Source organism: Pinus tabuliformis, chromosome 9 (assembly GCF_031772625.1).
Source record: "Pinus tabuliformis cultivar Carrire ecotype Pingquan chromosome 9, CPIR1, whole genome shotgun sequence".
Lineage (NCBI taxonomy): Eukaryota > Viridiplantae > Streptophyta > Pinopsida > Pinales > Pinaceae > Pinus > Pinus tabuliformis.
The window spans coordinates 770,913,320-770,932,310 of NC_142307.1; positions in this window are offsets into that span (position 1 = coordinate 770,913,320).

Below are 18,991 nucleotides of genomic sequence, written 5' to 3' on the forward strand. Positions count from 1 at the left end.
GATCGCATGAGAATTTGAGAGTCTTGAATATGAAACTATAGATTTGATACAGGAATGGAGCACCAAGTATTTGAATATACCTACAACATTGATTAGGAAAGGAAGGAATGAAGATGAAATTGAAAAAGCAAAGATACGAATGTTTATATAGGTTTATGAGCAACTCAACAATAATGTAACTAACACTATATTAGCATATGCATGGTTGTACAATGGATTAGAGACCTTGGTGCAAGTACACAAAATACCTTTTGCTGGTGCACTTGGGGAGATTAAAGGAAGAAATATTATCAGGCAGGAGATAGAGGAATTATTGAACCATATTGAATGGGCAATCATGCAAGATGACTTAGAAGTGACAAAAGACTTTGTTCTGCAATATGTATTTGAACCGGTTAAGTTACATATGAAGTTAGTCATGTTGTGGAATAGCGTACAATTAGGATCCAAAACTATTTATCCAGATGCTTTGGAGGGCAAGATCAGATATAAACTAGACCTACCAGAAAAGGTTAGATACATAGTTGCATAATATATAGATTGGTATAAACAAATCACAATGGAGCTCCATGTCACGACCACCAAGTTTCCATTCCCACAAATGTGAACATTTTGTGTTTCATTGTATTTTGTGGATTTTTTCCACAATTGTGGAAAATGTGATTTTGTAATTTCAAAAATGAGGAATGTGAATAGTCATTAGGAAGTCCAAAGGTCATAGAGGAGCTCAAGAGTCATATGGGAACTTAAGAGTCACATGGGAGGTGAAAGGTCACCTCATTTGTTACAAATAAACCCTCATGCATCATGTAAGGGAATTTTAGCCTTGGCTTCTCTAGCTTAGCATAGGAGAGAGAGATCTTTCTTTTGAAGGGCAAGGTGTGGCATCATGTTCCACTACTAGAACTAGTGAGACATCTTTGTAATAGTGTATCTTCGAACTTTCACTTAATTTTTTGAATCTCCCAGAGCATGGCGTACTTTCATGCATGTATCAATTATGTTGTAAGAATTTTGTTTTGATGTTTTCAGTATCTGTTTATGTTTATATGCAGTAAAATGAATGAACTGTTTTTTTAGATTTATTGTACATCTTAATGGAAATGTGTGTCTTGTATGTTTTCATGATTTTTATTATTCTGAGAACTAATTTTCAAACCATCTAACAATCCTTCCTATGCATATGTGTGCCTTTATTAGAAGAGTACTATTATTATTCTTCTAAAGACTCACTTTATTTTATTCCATTTGTGAAACTACTTTGTACATATTACAAGTGTTTGTTTTAGAGAACTAACACCACTTTCTTGTTTCAAAATTTGCATGCACGCTATCTTATGTTGTTATTTGTAGCCAAGGAAAAACTTTAAGTTTATAATTATGGGAGTCGGGTTGGATTCCCAGGTGGGGCTCCTATCCTAAATGGTGTGAGGTATAATTGGGAATTCATACTTGAGAGACCCCTGCATGTTGGTGGCTTTCCAACACCATCAACAGATCAATAAGATCTTGAGCCTATTTCCACATGTAGGACCCAAGGTGTCATGCAACCCCTGAAATCTTTCTTCTATCAACTAAAAAAAATCCCCCTATAATTTCATCATTATAAGGAGGCATGGGTGAAGTGATCAGAATGATCTCGCTAAGACAAGAAGAAACAATAAGTCTAACCACCTCATAAGGGTGCTCCTAGATTTTTTGTTGTATCAAGGAAAGCATGGTTGGTTTTAAATCCTAATTTAGAATCATCAAATCTGATTGACTCACCTTGGAAAGTTGTAAGTCTAATTTCTCCAGATTAAGGAGGGTTTTCTTTATCACTGTCATGTTCTTCAAATCTGACCCAAGTGCAAAAATCCAATTCCCTATCTCCTTTTCTTTCTGCAAATCCCTCAACTACTCTAGCTGGAGGATAGAATGGACTCCTTTTGAGAAAGGCGTATTGCTCTATTTTGTTCTTTGGTCCAAAGAAGCATTGCTACCCAAAGAACCGAGTGATGTCTTGAATTTTTGTTGATCCCATATTCTCTCTAAGTTATTTAAGGATTTGTTAAGGATTTATAAAGCCTTTTCCCATTTATCCATCATTTAGTAGCTCCACTAATATCTTAGCAACAACATATACAAGACTTGTGGAAGTAAGAAGCAACAATTATGTTCACTAAATCCCTAGCATACACAATGTGACTCATATGACCATACATTAATGCACAATACTAGCAGCAACAAAGAACTTGCTCACTAGAATCTAGCTCACATAATTAGTGCCAACAACATACGTTTTGGAACATAATATGGCATCAACATAAAATATATCAACATATAATAACCTCCACAATCTCTCTCAAACTATTTCTAAACCTCAAGCAACATACATACACCAATACAATGGACAACAATAACACTTTTTTCAACCTTCTGTAACAAATAGACTCACCATATGAACTAGTAGACACACGACAAAAACATTAAGACAATACAATACCAATACTGTGAAAAATGCATGCCCACCAAAATGTATCATATGATAGTCACACCAATTGATCTGATATTCACCCTATGAGTGACATCAGTTTAAGATTTATTAAACAAAGGTATTACATACTCATGTGCTAGTGTGTGTTCTGTGTTATTTAAGAAACAGATGGATCAGATTGCCAATACACAGACATTTAAATGGAAAGATAGCAGAGAAATACAATAAGCAAGCACAAAGACACAAGAAATTTAATAAGGAGTTCACCCTATTCTCTAGGGCTACATCTCTAGTCCAACTTTCAGTGGTGGCCTTGTTTTATTGTGTCTTTAAGTAGAGAATTACAATGCAGGGACTCAATGTGAGTTCTCTTGAAGAAGGTTTGCTTGGCAGGGTGGTTCTTGGATTCCCCAAGCCACTTGAGTACACAAACTTATTCTACCTATCAGCTCTGTGACCTTCTGGTCTACAAGGGAGAGCCCAATGTGGTGCTCAGCCCAGACAGATTCTCTCTAGGATGGTTTAGATCTCTCAAGCCTCTGGTGCTCGATGTTGCCTCTAGTCAGCTTAGCCCTCTGTCCTCTTTTGCTTTGCTTTACTTCCTTCTTTCTCTATGTTTTGTCCTCCTCTTGGGATTCTGGTCTCTTTCTCTGTCTCTCTGGGGTTCTCTGTCCCTCTCGATGACCAAATAACTATGTATCCTGTCTTTGTTCATGGCTTTTAGCCATTCGTTCCAATGCCTGTGCGATTCCTCTTCCGCCTCTGTCGATTCACCTTCTACAGTTGTGCTTGGAGTTCCCTATTCGGTGTCATCATCAGCGCTCAGGGAGGTGGCCATGTGTCCTCCTCTAAACGGCGCCAGCCTACTTCGTCGGTTTGTTTCTTCAGTTATGACGTAGATGAATCTTTCCTCCACCATGGCGATCAAAACAGATTCCAAATCCCCACAAATCACTACTCATTCCTTCGTCGGTTCCACTTCCTCCATCGGGTGTGATCTTAGCCATCCGATTTGGGTCCTCTAGATCTGACGCCATACGCATGTTTCGTGCGATTGACTTGCTCGACTGATAGCGCACGATCAACGACGATTTTCTCTCACCTCCACCTACCACGTGTCGATCGATGAATGGAATCACTCCACTCTCATCCAAAACCTCTTACCGTTTAAGGGCGCCCTGATCAAAACCGCAGGTTTCCAGAGCGCAAGTCTCGCCTTTGTACATTTAGCGCTTCTTGCTTTTTCTGCCCATGGTTCTCGAGCTCCCAACACGACCGAGTGCTCGGGCTTCCTCCATTTTGGCCATGTTTGCCCAGCTAATCATGCATCAAAAATCACCTCCATTTCCTGATCTAGGGCTCCCAGGGGCTACTTTGACCTCCCGCGCAGTCTCCATGGGCCTCGGTCAGTGCGCTTTGACCGAGGTCCTCGTTGTTCCACGTTGGCTACCATTGCCACTGGTTTAGGGTGTTTTTGATCACTGTTTTGGATTCTTTAGATATTTGTTCCAACCTGATAGGGTCATGGTTCTTTGACAATCTTCTATGGATCCAATTCAGATCACAGCCTTCCCACTGAAAAAGCTTTTGGACCACCAAAAGTTGGTTTTCAAGCATCGACTAAGTGAGGGTATTTCTTTCTCACTTGTCTAATCTCAATCCACTTTGCGCTGCTCAGCTTTGAACCTTTGAACTCAATCCTGAGGTATTCGACATTTCCCCTACGCATCGTCCTTACCTTCCTATCCAGCACTGTGTCTTCCTACAACTCATTGAGATATTCAGGTAGCAGGTCATCAATAGAATGCAATTGACTCTGCTCTTCAGGGTCCTCAATCATTGAAGGTTCAAACAATCTCAAGCAATCTACATTTACGACTGAGTAGATGTGCATGTAAGCTGGTAGATCAAGGCGAAAAGCATTTTCACCAATCTTCTCAAGTATCTTAAAAGGTCCATACTTGATAGGTTTTAGCTTTTTACCTTCACTTTGCATCCTGTCCTTGCTGATATACAGCCAGACTTGGTCTCCAACTTGAAAACTATGCTCCATCCGATGCTTGTCATGCCTAGCCTTGTACTTGGCCTGGCTCTTTTCCAGCTGTTCCTGCACTGCCTGGTGGATCTCTTGGATCTGTTCAATGAACCTAGTTGCCTTTTCCACATCACCGTGTCCATCAACCATGGTATCTTTACCAAAGACAAAATCCAAAGGAGACCTTGGTGTGAAACCAAAATAGGTCTCAAAAGGAGATCTCTGTGTAGAAGAGTGCTTGGCTCTGTTGTAAGCATGTTGCACTTAACACAAGTGTTCATCCCAAAGCTTAGGATGTTTGCTGTAGTAACCTCTCAGTAACTGGATGACTATTCTGTTTACTACTTCTATCTAGCCATCTATTTGTGGATGAAAAGCCATGCTTTTCTTTAGTTTGGTGTCCATCAGTTCCCACAGACTCGACCAAAACTTCCCTACAAATCAGGTGTCTTGATCAGATACAATGGAAGTGGGTAATCCAAAATGAACCCATACATGTTCAAAGAACAATTTTGCTGTTCGTTCAGTTGTAGTCTGTTTATTACAAGGTATCAAAATACACATTTTGTTGAACCTATCCACAACAACATATAAATAATCATGACCTTTCCTAAACTCAGGCAGCCCTCCAACAAAATCCATGGAAACACTTTCTCAAGGGTGAGAAGGAACTGGTAATGGAGTGTACAAGCCTAGTTTTTTGTTGCTGGGCTTGCTTTTAGCACACATGGCACACCCTCTTACATATCTAGAAACTGTCTCATTCATTTTCTGCCAATAGCAGAACCTTTGCAGTTGTGCAACTATTTTACTTACCCCAAAGTGACCTGATATCAGAGAAATGTGTGTTTCCCTAATTATCTTTACTCTCTCGGTTTGTGGAATGCAGAGTTTCCCACAATGATATCAGAGTCGGTCCTTCACATGATAGTCCAATTCTTCTACTCTTTTGCTTTGACTCAAAGTTGCATATACATCTTTAAAGTCCATATCCTGAGCATATTGTTCTATATAGCTTTCATGTAGTACAAAATTATGCTTAAGTATGGTAGATGCATTTATAATGGGTCTAGATAACATGTCTGCAACCTTGTTATGTATGTCATTTTTATATCTAATGACTAAATGAAACTGTTGTAGAAACCCCATCCATCTGTAATGTCTTGATTGCTACAACTTAGTTTGGGAGTTTAAATATTGAAGTGGTTGATGATCAGTATGTATTACTGTCTCCTTGCCCATTAAATAATGTTTCCACTTTTTCACACTCTGAACTAATGCATACAATTATTTATCATATGTACGATAGTTAACTACTACAGGATTAAAAGTCTCAGAATGATAACATATGGGTTTACCATGCTGTGTCAACACTGCTCCCATGGCATAGTCATTGGCATCAGTTTGGATCTCAAATGGTCTTTGTAAATCTGGCAGTGCTAGTACAGGTGTTGTACTAATTCTCTCTTTCAAGGTGTCGAAGGCTTTCTGATTTTTGCCTTCCCACTGAAACACCTTATTCAATCCTGTTAAAGCATGTAAGGGAGCTGCAATCGAGGAGAAGTTAGAAATGAACTTCCTCCAATATTGTGCTGCTCCTAATAATCTTCTCACTTCTGTAGCAAACCTGGGTTTAGGCCAGTTCACAATGACTGCCACTTTAGAGGGATCTATTTTCAATTCACCTCCCTCTACTATATGACCCAAGTAGTTTAGAGATGTTTTTCCAAATTCACATTTTGAGAGTTTAACATAAAGTTTTTCTCTTTTCAAAACATCTAATGTCTGCTTAACATGCTTTAAATGTTCTTCCCGTGTTTTACTAAAAATCAGAATGTCATCCAAATACACAATAACAAAATCACCAAGAAAAGGTCTGAGTACATCATTCATTAATCTCATGAAAGTAGTAGGAGCATTGGTCAAGCCAAAAGGCATAACCAGCCATTCATACAATCCCTGCTTTGTTTTAAAAGTAGTCTTCCATGCATCTTTCTCTGCAACTCTGACCTGATGGTATCCACTATGCAAATCCAGCTTGGTGAAATAAACAACTTCCTTTAATTGATCTAGAAGATCATCTATGCGAGGAAGGGGATAACGATTTTTGATTTTTATCTTATTCAGTGCTTGGTAATCAATGCACATTCTCCACGAGCCATCTTTCTTTCTCACCAAAACGATTGGTGACCCACATGGTGATGTGCTAGGCCTAATGAACCCTTTCTCGAGCAACTCCTACACTTGCTTCTCGATTTCAACATTCTCTAAAGCAGACAACTTGTACATCCCAATGTTAGGAAATGGAACATCTTGCTGCAAAATAATATCATGTACTATTCCCTTTTTGGGTGGCAGACCTTTAGGTTCTTGAAATAAGACATCATACTCTGAAACAACCTTTTCTATATCAGCTTTCTATTCAGCATTACAGCCCTCAAATACATTGGTTTTATCAGGTTTCTTTTCCTTTACAACCATCAGTAAGAATTGCTTGCATGAATTTATCATTCTTTTCATTTGTCCTGAGTTTATGAGAGTATAATTATTCTTGAGCTTATGAGCTCTTACAAAGTATTTGATTCCATCTTTAACAAGTAGATACTTGTTCTTAGCTCTATAGAAAATAGCCTTTCTATCATACAAGTAAGGGCTTCCTAAAACAATTCCACATATATCCAAAGGAATTATGTCTAACTCAACCTCATCTACAAATGTTGACCCAAAAGAAAACTTGAGTTTGCACTGTCTAGTCACTTGTAGTTGTGCTTTATCATTCAACCATCCTAATGGGTATGGTTTCTTGTGAGGTATAGTTGCCAATCCCAATTTCTTTACAATTGCTTCAGAAATCAAATTTACTTGTGAGCCACTATCAAACAAAGTATCAATCTTTTGATTTTTGGAAATAACTCGAATATGGAAAAGCTCATGTCTTTTTCTCTCATTTTCTTCATCAATAACAGATTGAGCAGAATTACTAGTAGATGCTTCAGAATTCTTACCTTTTATACCTGTGGCTGCTATAGTTGTTTCATCTCCTGAGTTTGACCCCAAATCTTTCTGAATAGCTGCAGTAGTCTTCTTCTTCTTGCCCTCGGACTTCTTAGGTCTCAGCTCTGGATGCAGAATCCAACAATGCTCATCATCATGCCCCTCCTTTTTACAGTGAGTGCATGAAGCTTTGGCTTTCTGTGCAATGTTAGCCTTCCTTGCTTTCCACTTCTTCTTTCTTTTCTCCTTGCTCTTGCTTACAGTGGGTTGGGATGGTCCCCCAACTTCTGGATTTTTGTTCTTTCCTCTAGCTTCTAGATGAGTAGCTTGTACAGATACCTCATCTATACTAGTGGGATTAAACATGAGGATGGTATGCCTCATGTAGCTGTGTAGACCACCAATGTACTTCAAAAGAGTCTCTGGTGAGTCTAATGAGATACCCAACATCAATGCTCTTTTTCTGAATTCTTGAGTATACCCTTGCACACTTTGCCCTTTCAACTGTCGAAGAGTTTGCCAACTCATCATGGCTTGTTGCATGTAGGCCAATGGATAGAACTGCTTTTTTATTGCAGAAACAAAGTCACTCCAGACAGAGATGGTCTTACCATGTCTTTTCATATCAGCTTGGGTTTTGCCTTCCCACCAAACCAAGGCAGTGCCTCCTAGGCGTAGGCTTGCCAGCTGAATCTTACTCTTATCTGAGTTTATGTTCTGTACCCTGCAATACACATCAATTTGTCTAATCTAATTGTCCAACTTTTCAGCATTTAGCTCTCCATCATATATAGGCAAATCAAATTTAACATCTAGTTTAATCAAAGATGCTTTCTTATTATGCACAGGGCTATTAGGAGGTGTGAGAAAGCTTTCCTCTTTCCCCTTTCCTTTGGAGTGGTCATGGCAGTGAGACTCATCTTCTTCTTTATCTTGCTTAGAACCTGATGAATCTTCAACCTTATGCTTTCTAAAGTATCTATACATTTCTGCTACCATAGACTTTATAGCTAGGAAACTTTCTATGAATTGAGGGTCTGGCCATACAGAACCTTCTTCTAACATTGTCTTCCGAGGATAGACTCTCCCAATTTCAGGATTAGTTTCCACCAACTCTCCTTTTCCTAATTTGAGCTTTGATCTTGTGAGCATTCATAGCTAAACCAACACAAGCTTGTCTAACCTTACAACCTAGAGCTCTGATACCACTTGATCTGATATTCACCCTATGAGTGACATCAGTTTAAGATTTATTAAATAAAGGTATTACAGACTCATGTGCTGGTGTGTGTTCTGTGTTATTTAAGCAACGGATCGATCAGATTGCCAATACACAAACATTTAAATGGAAAGATAGCAGAGAAATACAGTAAGAAAACACAAAGACACAAGAAATTTAATAAGGAGTTCACCCTATTCTCCAGGGTTACATCTCCGGTCCAGATTTCAGTGGTGGCCTTGTTTTATTATGTCTTTAAGCAGAGAATTACAATGCAGGGACTCAATGTGAGTTCTCCTGAAGCAGGTTTGCTTGGCAGGGTGGTTCTTGGATTCCCTAAGCCACTTGAGTACACAGGGTTCTTCTTCCTACCAGCTCTATGACCTTCTGGTCTACAGGGGAGAGCACAATGTGGTGCTCAGCCCAGATAGATCCTCTCTGGGATGGCTCGGATCTCTCAAGCCTCTAGTGCTCGATGCTGCCACTGGTCAGCTCAGCCCTCTGTCCTCTTCTACTTTGCTTTACTGCCTTCTTTCTCTGTGTTTTTTCCTCCTCTTAGGATTCTGGTCTCTTTCTCTGTCTCTCTGGGGTTCTCTGTCCCTCTCGATGAATGACTAATTGTGTACCCTGTCTCTGTTCATGGATTTTAGCCATTCGTTCCAATGCCCATTCGATTCCTCTTCCACCTCTATCGATTCACCTTTTGCAGCTGCGCTTGGGTACCCTATTCAGCGTCATCGTCAGCGCTCAGGGAGGTGGCCATGTGTCCTCCTCTAAACAGCGCCAGCCTGCTTCGTCGGTTCGTTTCTTTAGTTACATCGTGGATGAATATTTCCTCCACCGTGGTGGTCAAAACAGATTCCAAATCCTTACAAATCGCAGCTCATTCCTTCGTCGGTTCCACTTCCTCCATAGGGCGCGAACTCAGCGATCAACGATGGTTTTCTCTCACCTCCGCCTGCCACGTGTCGATTGATGAATGGAATCGCTCTGCTCTCATCCAAAACCTCTTACCATTTAAGGGTGCCCCAATCAATACCGCCGATTTCCAGAGCGCAGGTCCCACCTTTGTATGTTTAGCGCTTCTCGCTTTTTCCGCCCGCAGTTCTCTGGCTCCCAACACGACCGAGTGCTCGGGCTTCCTCCATTTTGGCCCTATTCACCCAGCTAATCACGCATCAAAAATCACCTCCATTTCCCAATCCGGGGCTCCCAAGGGCTACTTTTACCTCCCGCGTAGTCTCCATGGGCCTCGGTTAGCGCGCTTTGACTAAGGTCCTCGTCATTCCACACTAGCTGCCATTGCCACTGGTTCATGGTGTTTTTGATCACTGTTTTGGATTCTTTAGAGATTTGTTCCAACCTAATATAGTCATGGTTCTTTGGCAGTCTTCTATGGATCCAATTCGAATCACCAATATAAAAGTCATAGTGTCACCATGATTTAGTAATAGTAATAGTCACTCTGACCCTATAACAAAAATTTTCCACAGGAAATTATAGGTGTACAAGGTTATTGATTTGCCTCTCTTCTAAATTTCCCAATTTGCACTACCTATGAAATGCATGCCCTTTACCCTAATCACTTGGAACCTATAAAATAACTTGAACTCTGGACTAACTCTGTAGCCTTCAATTATTATTTTATGAAAGTTGAATATTAACTCATATATACATCCATCTAGTACAACAAGACTGGACAATTATATGGTCCACAGAATGGCAATAGACATTTCCTCCTTTAGTAGTATACTTGCACCAAATGAATTTGACCCCTCTAGACTTGACTTCCTTGCTCAATGGATAACTTAGCTACATGATCAAACTATGTGCATATATTTTTGATACTGTTTCTAGAATTGATCCTTCCTTGTACATGTTAGTAGCATTCATACAATATTTATGACATGGTTCAACAACCAAACACATGTTGATATATTGTCAACAACTTCAAATTAATTTTTTTAAGTCTAATATTGATATGTTTACTTTAAACAGGTTGGTTCAACACTTTAATTTATTTTCATATTCTAAGGTTGGCCTTCTAATTAAATCCAACACTCTGAAGGTGTATACCACACCTCTATCAATCACATAGTTTGTTTTGTGCTAGGTTCTTTGTGGTGGCATAGCTCAGACCCCAATGCATCCAATTGAGTAGCCTACAAAAGTACGTGTCTGATACAATTTCTCTATGCAGCCTCACATTCCACTTGATGCATAAGCACACTAATGCACTAGAAGACATGTTAGTAGCATTCCTCGTACATGTTAGTAGCATTCATATAATATTGATAACATGGTTCAACAACCAAATACATGTTGATATATTGTCAACAACTCCAAATTAACTTTTTTAAGTCTAATATTGATATGTTTACTTTAAATAGGTTGGTTCAACACTTTAATTTATTTTCATATTCTAAGGTTGGCCTTCTAATTAAATCCAACACTCTGAGGGTGTATACCACACCTCTACCAATCACATAGTTTTTTTTGTGCTAGGTTCTTTGTGGTGGCATAGCTTAGACCCCAATGCATCTAATTGAGTAGCCTACAAAAGTATGCATCTGATACAATTTCTCTATGCACCCTCACATTCCAATTGATGCATAAGCACACTAATGCACTAGAAGACATCCCCACTATCTCTCCCTCAAACTGTCTAACCTCATCTATGTGCATTGCTTGAAAATTTAACCAACACGTCCAACACTCTAACCAACCATATCAACAAATTTAAGGCTATCCACTAACAATTTGATGACCTATTCATACATTTTGGACAAAATCAACTTATCAAGCACCATATCACATTCCATGTGTGCACAACACTCTCTGTATCAGTATCTTTCATATTTACAATGACTCTGCCATCTCCCCTCCCTTTAGATCATATGCTCTAAAATCTTATACTGCACCTCTATCACTCTATGTGTAGGTTACTCCCATCACTCATATTATCTACCTCAATATCTCACACACACTCCATTGAACATGCCCAACAACTGACCCTCTATCCAAGACCACATTCTAACAGTGATACATGCTAGAAAAACTATGCTCCTACTCTACCACAGGTATCTCTTGCACCAACACTCCTTCACACAGGTGTGACAGATCACCACTTTCATCCTGACTCATCCAGTTGAGGAATTTTTCTTGAATTCATCCCTCTATGTAGATTCAGTGAGGATCACATCAGTCTAAGATGGTTTCCACCCATGAGTCTAGCCCATTCACTGCATTAAATTGACTAACAATGATGATACAACCCTTCGATCAACAAATAAACACATCTAGCCATTGTTGAAAATATCCTCCTTTAACAAATTTCACTCTTCCTATGTGTTAATGGACTCAAAAATATTTATGGCCTCTTGGATCAACGGAAATTCAACAACAAAAGAAAGTAAAACCTGACCCCGCATCCTGAGCGACAACAAATCAGCTCAACAATCATAAATCTCACCTTGGATTCAACACAAATCACTAATGCATAATGATCACATTAGGTTAATATGCACTGGATTGGCTAATGAACTTTCCCTCAAATTTAATACGTCTCGCACTATCCAATTTTACCAACAACTCATGCTATAGGTTTTCATGTTCCCAATCATTCGATCCCACAAATATGATGTATATATGCTTATTATAGATTCTCCTTATACATAGTGGTAAACGAGCCCTTATGATTCAACTATCAAAATAACATTGCAACTCTTCTCAGGAATTAATCATGGACTTCAACAAGTCAACCTCCACAAGATTATATAAATCAGCCTCCTAAGATGATTATAAGAAATTATCTTGTGATCAGCCTTTAGAAAATGAGTTCTAACCCAATAAACATCGGCCCTCTAGGACAAAAAGAATGTGAATTTAACCTTCCCTTTTGACACAAATTTGCTCTGAGGAATAAGACTTTGACATGCTAGTGGATATAGAAATTAATGTATATATTTAATACTACTCATGAAATTTACTAAATCATAAGACATGAAGCTACTCTACTCATCTACAGAAGTTAATTCACCATCTGAAACAAGAAACATTGACATGCAAAAGGAAACATCAAACATAGATTTATCTTGGGGAAATTGACTGCTCAAAACCCCTTGTTATTGGTATTGCATTAATCAAAGAATAGAGAATAAATACAATGCTTGCCCAAGTCTGAGCACACCCTGCAAATATATAGTCTATCCTTCTGCCTTACTGACTGAACCTGGCCAAAAATTTAGAAAATTTCAATCCTTCCGAAGATCCTATTTCCTTATGTTGTTCCCTTGGGAAAGTGCCCCCTATTTTTAAGGAATTTCACACCAAGGAATTGTGCAATAGCATTAGGTCAATCGTTGACTATGTGTACCACATGTACACATGGGAGTATGCTACAACTAATAGTACATGGCCTTGGGATCTCCATCTAAACTGGGTAACTCAAATTCTCTGTATGAAACAATTATTTTGGGTTGATTGATCAGTTAACTGGTTGATCACTAAGTGTGATTGAAGTTATACATCCACAACTTGAACTCCACTAGTTCTTCTGATGGTTAGAACTAGTTAAACTGACAATAACTCAAATCAACTGAAATAGATTGCTACAAATTAGCAATTAATAATGTAGAACGAAACTCAAGTGTCTCCAACTCAAATTCACTGAGTGAAAAGATCCATGTCACCTTAGTTAACTACCTCCAAGTATTATGCTCGAATAGAAATTCAAATTTTAATATGGTTTGAACAAGGAAAAGTCAAACTGAATTTTCTTGTTGCATTTTTAACACTCCCTCTCAGCAAGAAAGGTATTATCAGATACCCTAATCCTACTTCTATGGAACTCGAATTTTCCTCTTAACAAATAATTTGTCAAAATATCTTCATCTTGTTCCTTTGTTGGAATGTACTACAACAACATAATCAACCTCTACACACAATCTTGTAGATGGTGATACCGAATGTCGATATGCTTGGATAAATCATGAAATACTGGATTCTCAGAGAGTTTTATACAAATCTCATTGTCATAGTAAATCAATGCAAGTTCCATCTTCTGAACGAATAACCCAACAAGAATCTTTCTCATCTAGATAGCCTCAGATGCTGCTTGAGTTGTAGCCATGTACTTTGCTTCTACTAAGCTGAGTGCCAAAAATATCTGCTTCCTGCTGTACCAAGAAAATACTGTGGACCCAACATTGAAAATTCCTCCTAATGTTCTCTTCATGTCTGATGGACTCCCCACCCAGTCTCCATCTGTGAAGCCTTGCATACACACTCCCTATGTCCATCTATACAAAAGACAAAACTGATTAGTGCCTTTGAGGTATCTCATCACATGCTTTGCTACCTTCCAATACAGTTTAGTTGGCTTAACCATTTCTTGACTAAGCTATTTAAATACATAACACATGTCTGGTTGTGTGTTCACCAAATACATAAGTGAACCCACAAGCTTACTATAAATGGTAGCCTCCACTACTTCACATGAAGTCACAACCTCTTTCCTTCAGTTTCCTGCTAGGGAGTCTCCATGGGTTTGCACTTGTCCATGTGGAACCTCTGAAGTATCTCGTTGGCATACTTTCCCTGAGAGACAAACAGTTCCCCATCACGATGCCATACTTCCAATCCAAGGAAGTAGTGCATGAGACCCATGTCCTTCATCTTGAACTCTCTTACAAGGTTCTCCTTACAAGATTTGATTAGTTGTTCATCACCAGTAAGGATAAAGTCATTAACATATAGAAAAATAATCAATAATTTACCTTCTACCACAATGTGATAAAGGTTTTCATCTACTTCACTTTTGGTGAAGCCCAAACCAGTGAGATAGCTATCGATCCTAGTATACAAAGCATGTTGTGCTTGCTTGAGTCCATACAACTCTCGCTTGAGTCTACACACATGCAACTCTTTGTCAAAGGTCTCAAACCCCTTTGGCTACTCAATATACACCTCTCCTCAATAACTCCATTGAGGAATGTTGTCTTCACATCCATCTAGTGGATATTCCACCCCATCTGCACTGACAGTGCTAGAATTGACCTAATGGATGAGTACCTTTCTACTAGAGAAAATGTCTCCTCATAGTTAATTCCCTCCACCTGAGAGAATGCCTTGGCCTCAAATATGGCCTTGTGTTTCTCTATGCTCCCATTTGTTGCATGCTTTACCTTGTAAATCCATCTCAAACCAACCACTAATTTGTCTGCCATATCATCAACCTATACTGGTTTCCTTACAACTTCCTCGAATGAGGATGGCTCCATCTCTACTAGCTCACTCATCAGAGCCACATAGCCATTTTAACGACCCAGTGACCTCCTTTGCCTACGTTGTGATGTGGGTGCTGCCACGTTCTCTCTAGCATCCTGCAATAATCTTTCAACTTCCCTAGTATTTTCCCTTCCCTCTCTGGATATCTATGCTTGAGTGGATGTCTCCACTCTCTGCTCCTCTACTTGTGGCTACTCCACAATTTCCTTAGGTTCTTCCTTTAGAGACAATAGCTCCTGATCATGCTACAACTAAAGCTCCCTCTCAAGAGAAAACCTCATTGCCTTCTCCTCATCAAATTTCACATCTCTTCTAACCACTATCATTGGTGGGCTCCAGTATTGTGGCAATAATGCTACAACTCCTGGAGCTTCCTTCTCTAATTTTATCAACCCGGTAGTTCGTAACAAACTTGGAAGCGACGATGCTGTATGCACAAGTACTAGCTCTTGTCGCAGCTGTCACTTGGTCAGCTGGCACAAGTCCGCTAGGGCTCAAGCCAACTTCTATATGTTCTCAGAAGAAGCTTTCTAAATGATGAACGAAGGCTATCTCAAAGGAAATTAACCTACTTTGCAAGAATGAACTGAAAGTCAACCAAACATGGAAACCCTAGTAAACCCTAATCTGACTAACTTAATCCTTACAATGCAATGATGGGAATGCAACTTCTAACAATGATGCCATTACTTCTAGTGATATGAGATGCATGAATTTAAACTACTTCCATTGAGGAGAACATGTTTTTATATTTTTTTGCTTAAGTGGTTGGAGTTATTATGATTGTGTTTCTTACTGGGTCTTGACTGTGCAGGGGTAGTTCGAAGGGAAGGAAGGCTTGGAAAAGGTCAGGAGGGCTAGGAGAGGTTCCAGGGGATCCCTAACATCATTCCACAGAAGTCCACAACGTTCAGGTGCTTGGCAACCGTGTTTGCAGGCTTCTACAGGATGTCTGCAGGGGATCCTACAGGAAGCTCGGGATTTCTACAGGAAGTCTGCTAACTTCTACAGGATGTTCTGCAGTTGGAGTTTTGGGTGATGGAGGAGTGAAGGAGCTGTATGGGTGGATAGGTAGGATGAAAAGGGAGCTTGTGATGGCTCAGGGGCAGAGAGATGAGATGGAGAGAGAGTGCATAAAGTTGGTTGGTGGATAGAAGGGTGGAAGCAATGAAAAGTCAAAAAGATGGAGCTACGTGAAAAGTAGAAGGGTTGGAAGGCAAACGAGCTGAACAGAGGATGAGTAGGCGACTTGGGCACGGTTGAGAAGAAGAAGAAGATAATAGAATGGTGCTGCGCAGTGTAAATGAAACAAATCACCTATGTCTTGCACAAAACCGAGAATTCATCAACCTATTCTAACTGTGTTATTAAACCAACGAACAGCAATGTAAAGTTTAGAGAGAAATCGTGCATGGTGTTGGAACAAAGAAGTAATGCTCAAGATCAGAATGCATGGACGGTTCTACGACTGAAATGATTGTGTTGCAGCTTGCATGAACATATAAGACTGCATTTTTTTGGTGGTTGGTACGGTCTACACCCCCAATCTCTAAACAGAGATGGCAGTGAGTGCACTATCAACCTTTTCTTGGAGCTCTGATGAATTATAATCCTCCTACTCTAATCTAAGCTGCTAAAAGCACTTTAACCATAAACTAATCCTACTTAATCACATCAAAGAAAGTGAATCAGCAGACTGTGTTTTCCAAATGCATGTCAAAGCAAAGAAATGAAGTGCTGAAAGGAAAGACAAGTAACAATACAAAGAAAAGGAGGTCTATTGCTCTCAGGTTGGGCCCTAACCTGAGAGCTATAGCTCCCTTAAGAACTCAAAATTGAATCCAAATATGCTTGCCTTTTATTAAAAGATCATAATCATGAGTCTAACAACATGCCAAAACTGGCTTACAAAGGGCAAAAACACCGAGCTGTAGCTCATACTCAGAAATTGCAACAATAGTTCAAAAGTTCAAAAAGCTCCTATCAAAGGCTACGGCCTCAATATTTATGCATGATGAGGACCAAGCTGGCTTCCTCAATTAGTGGAGCTTGGCTGTCCAACTAAAAGTAAACTGTTGTTCCTGTAGAATCCGTTGGCTGCCTTCTAGCTCGGTGGGGATAGCTGTTGGAGCTCGGAGTTGGGGTGGAGATCACGAGGAAGGTCATTCAAGACTGTGGACAACCTCCCTATAAACCCGCAATGCCACCTTGGCTGTCTCCTTGTCTCCATCTGCGTGGTCTTTGCTCCATTTAATGTCAAAAAACCTGAAATCATCATGTATTAGTCACATAGGAATAATGCCTGCCCTTCTTCCTACAAATAACACGAATATACTAAGAAATGATGCATAAGTGATAAAAGATGAAGGGTTGAGCAAGGTAAGTAGGCCAAATGAGCCCAAATTGTTACCAAAAATTGGGGCTCATCATCACCCCCCAGCTAAAATATTTGCTCATCCTTGAGCAACTAGTCCAACTCTTCATCCTTCATTGCCTTTACTGCTACCCTTACATCCCAAGCCTCTGTAGTAGTGTCCTCCTTGCTGATATGAAACCCAGCTTTCCTGTTCACCTCTTCCCACTGTTCACTGTCATCCTCCTCTGTGCTGCCTTCAATCAATCCTAGCAGCAGTGGTGGGCTGAGTTTAAGGCCAATCCAGCTGGCCTGGAGGTTTTGCATGGATTTCTTATAAAGGGCTACCCGTACCAGAGCTTCCCTCATCCGAGTTGGGGTATGGTATTCTCGGATTTTCAGACTGTGTGCCAATGTATTCCATCTGCGTGTGCATGCTTGGACAGCATTTTCTCCTAACAGTCTCTCCATGTCTTCAAAATGAGCGATGGCTTGGGCCTGTTGATCCATATATCTTAATGAAGCTGTAGGATCAGTGGACAAATGTTGGTGTGCTGAGATGAGTGCAACTGGATCCTCTGGTTCTGCTCGAATGAGCAATGGCTCGTTCAGTTCTCGGTTCATGACCGATTTTGCTTCTGCTGCTCTTTGATCTTCATGGTTCAACCATGAAGCAAACGCCATTAATTGCATATCACCCAAGGCAGTATTGGGATCCCATGAAACTACATTAGGCAAGGCCAAATTATGGAGGTAGAACTCCGCTAATTTAGCCTTATCCTCTAACGAACTAGTACTGCACAATTCAGAAAATTGCTGTGGGTCTTGGAGCTGAGAAATACCTCTTTGTGCCAAGGTATTTATTTGGAACTGCAGCCATTGGTCTTTCAGGTACAGGCCATAGGATTTGGCCGGTTGCCTGCACTGTATTGCCTCCATGGCCCAACTGGCCATGCAGGCCAATTGTGCCTCTTTTTGCTGCAGCTGCTGTTTTAAAGCTTGCACTTCAATTTGTGCTTGTTGTTCTGCTTCCTGTAGATGTGTCATTGGTTCCCCAAGACCGGTGGTCAGTTCCTTTTTGCCTTGTTGTTCTTCTGTGGTGTCCTTGGAGGATGTACATGTCCCTGCTTTCAGCTCCTGTAGCTGCAATCTTAGCTTCTGGTTTTCTTCCTGTAGGTACACTCTTTGGCAATTGGCCACATGTTTAGCCATGGCTAATTCACTCCTGGCCTCCTTGAGTTGCTCTTGTAAAGGACCTATGTCCGCCACACCCTTTGACTTGGCTATCTTCATCCACGTGTGTGTACGGACTCTCTCTTCCTCCAATGCAAAAAACAGTGGCACAGTAAATTTCTGAGGTATAATTTTGCCAGCCTCTAAAAAGGTGTAATATGAACTCAGACTTGGCTGAGGGCTGGGCTCTAGAATGTGCTCTTTTTCTACCTCTTTGGGTGGCTCTACCTCGCCCTCCCTCGGTGGTGATGAGGGTCCTTCTCCTTCCATCCTCTCGGTTTCCTTAAGCCGGGCCAGAGTTTCCTGTAGAACATTTTCAGCATCCTGTAGCCGAGCTTTTTCAGTCAATTGGTCTAACCTTTCTTGCCACGTAGTTTTCTTCGGGCTCCCCCT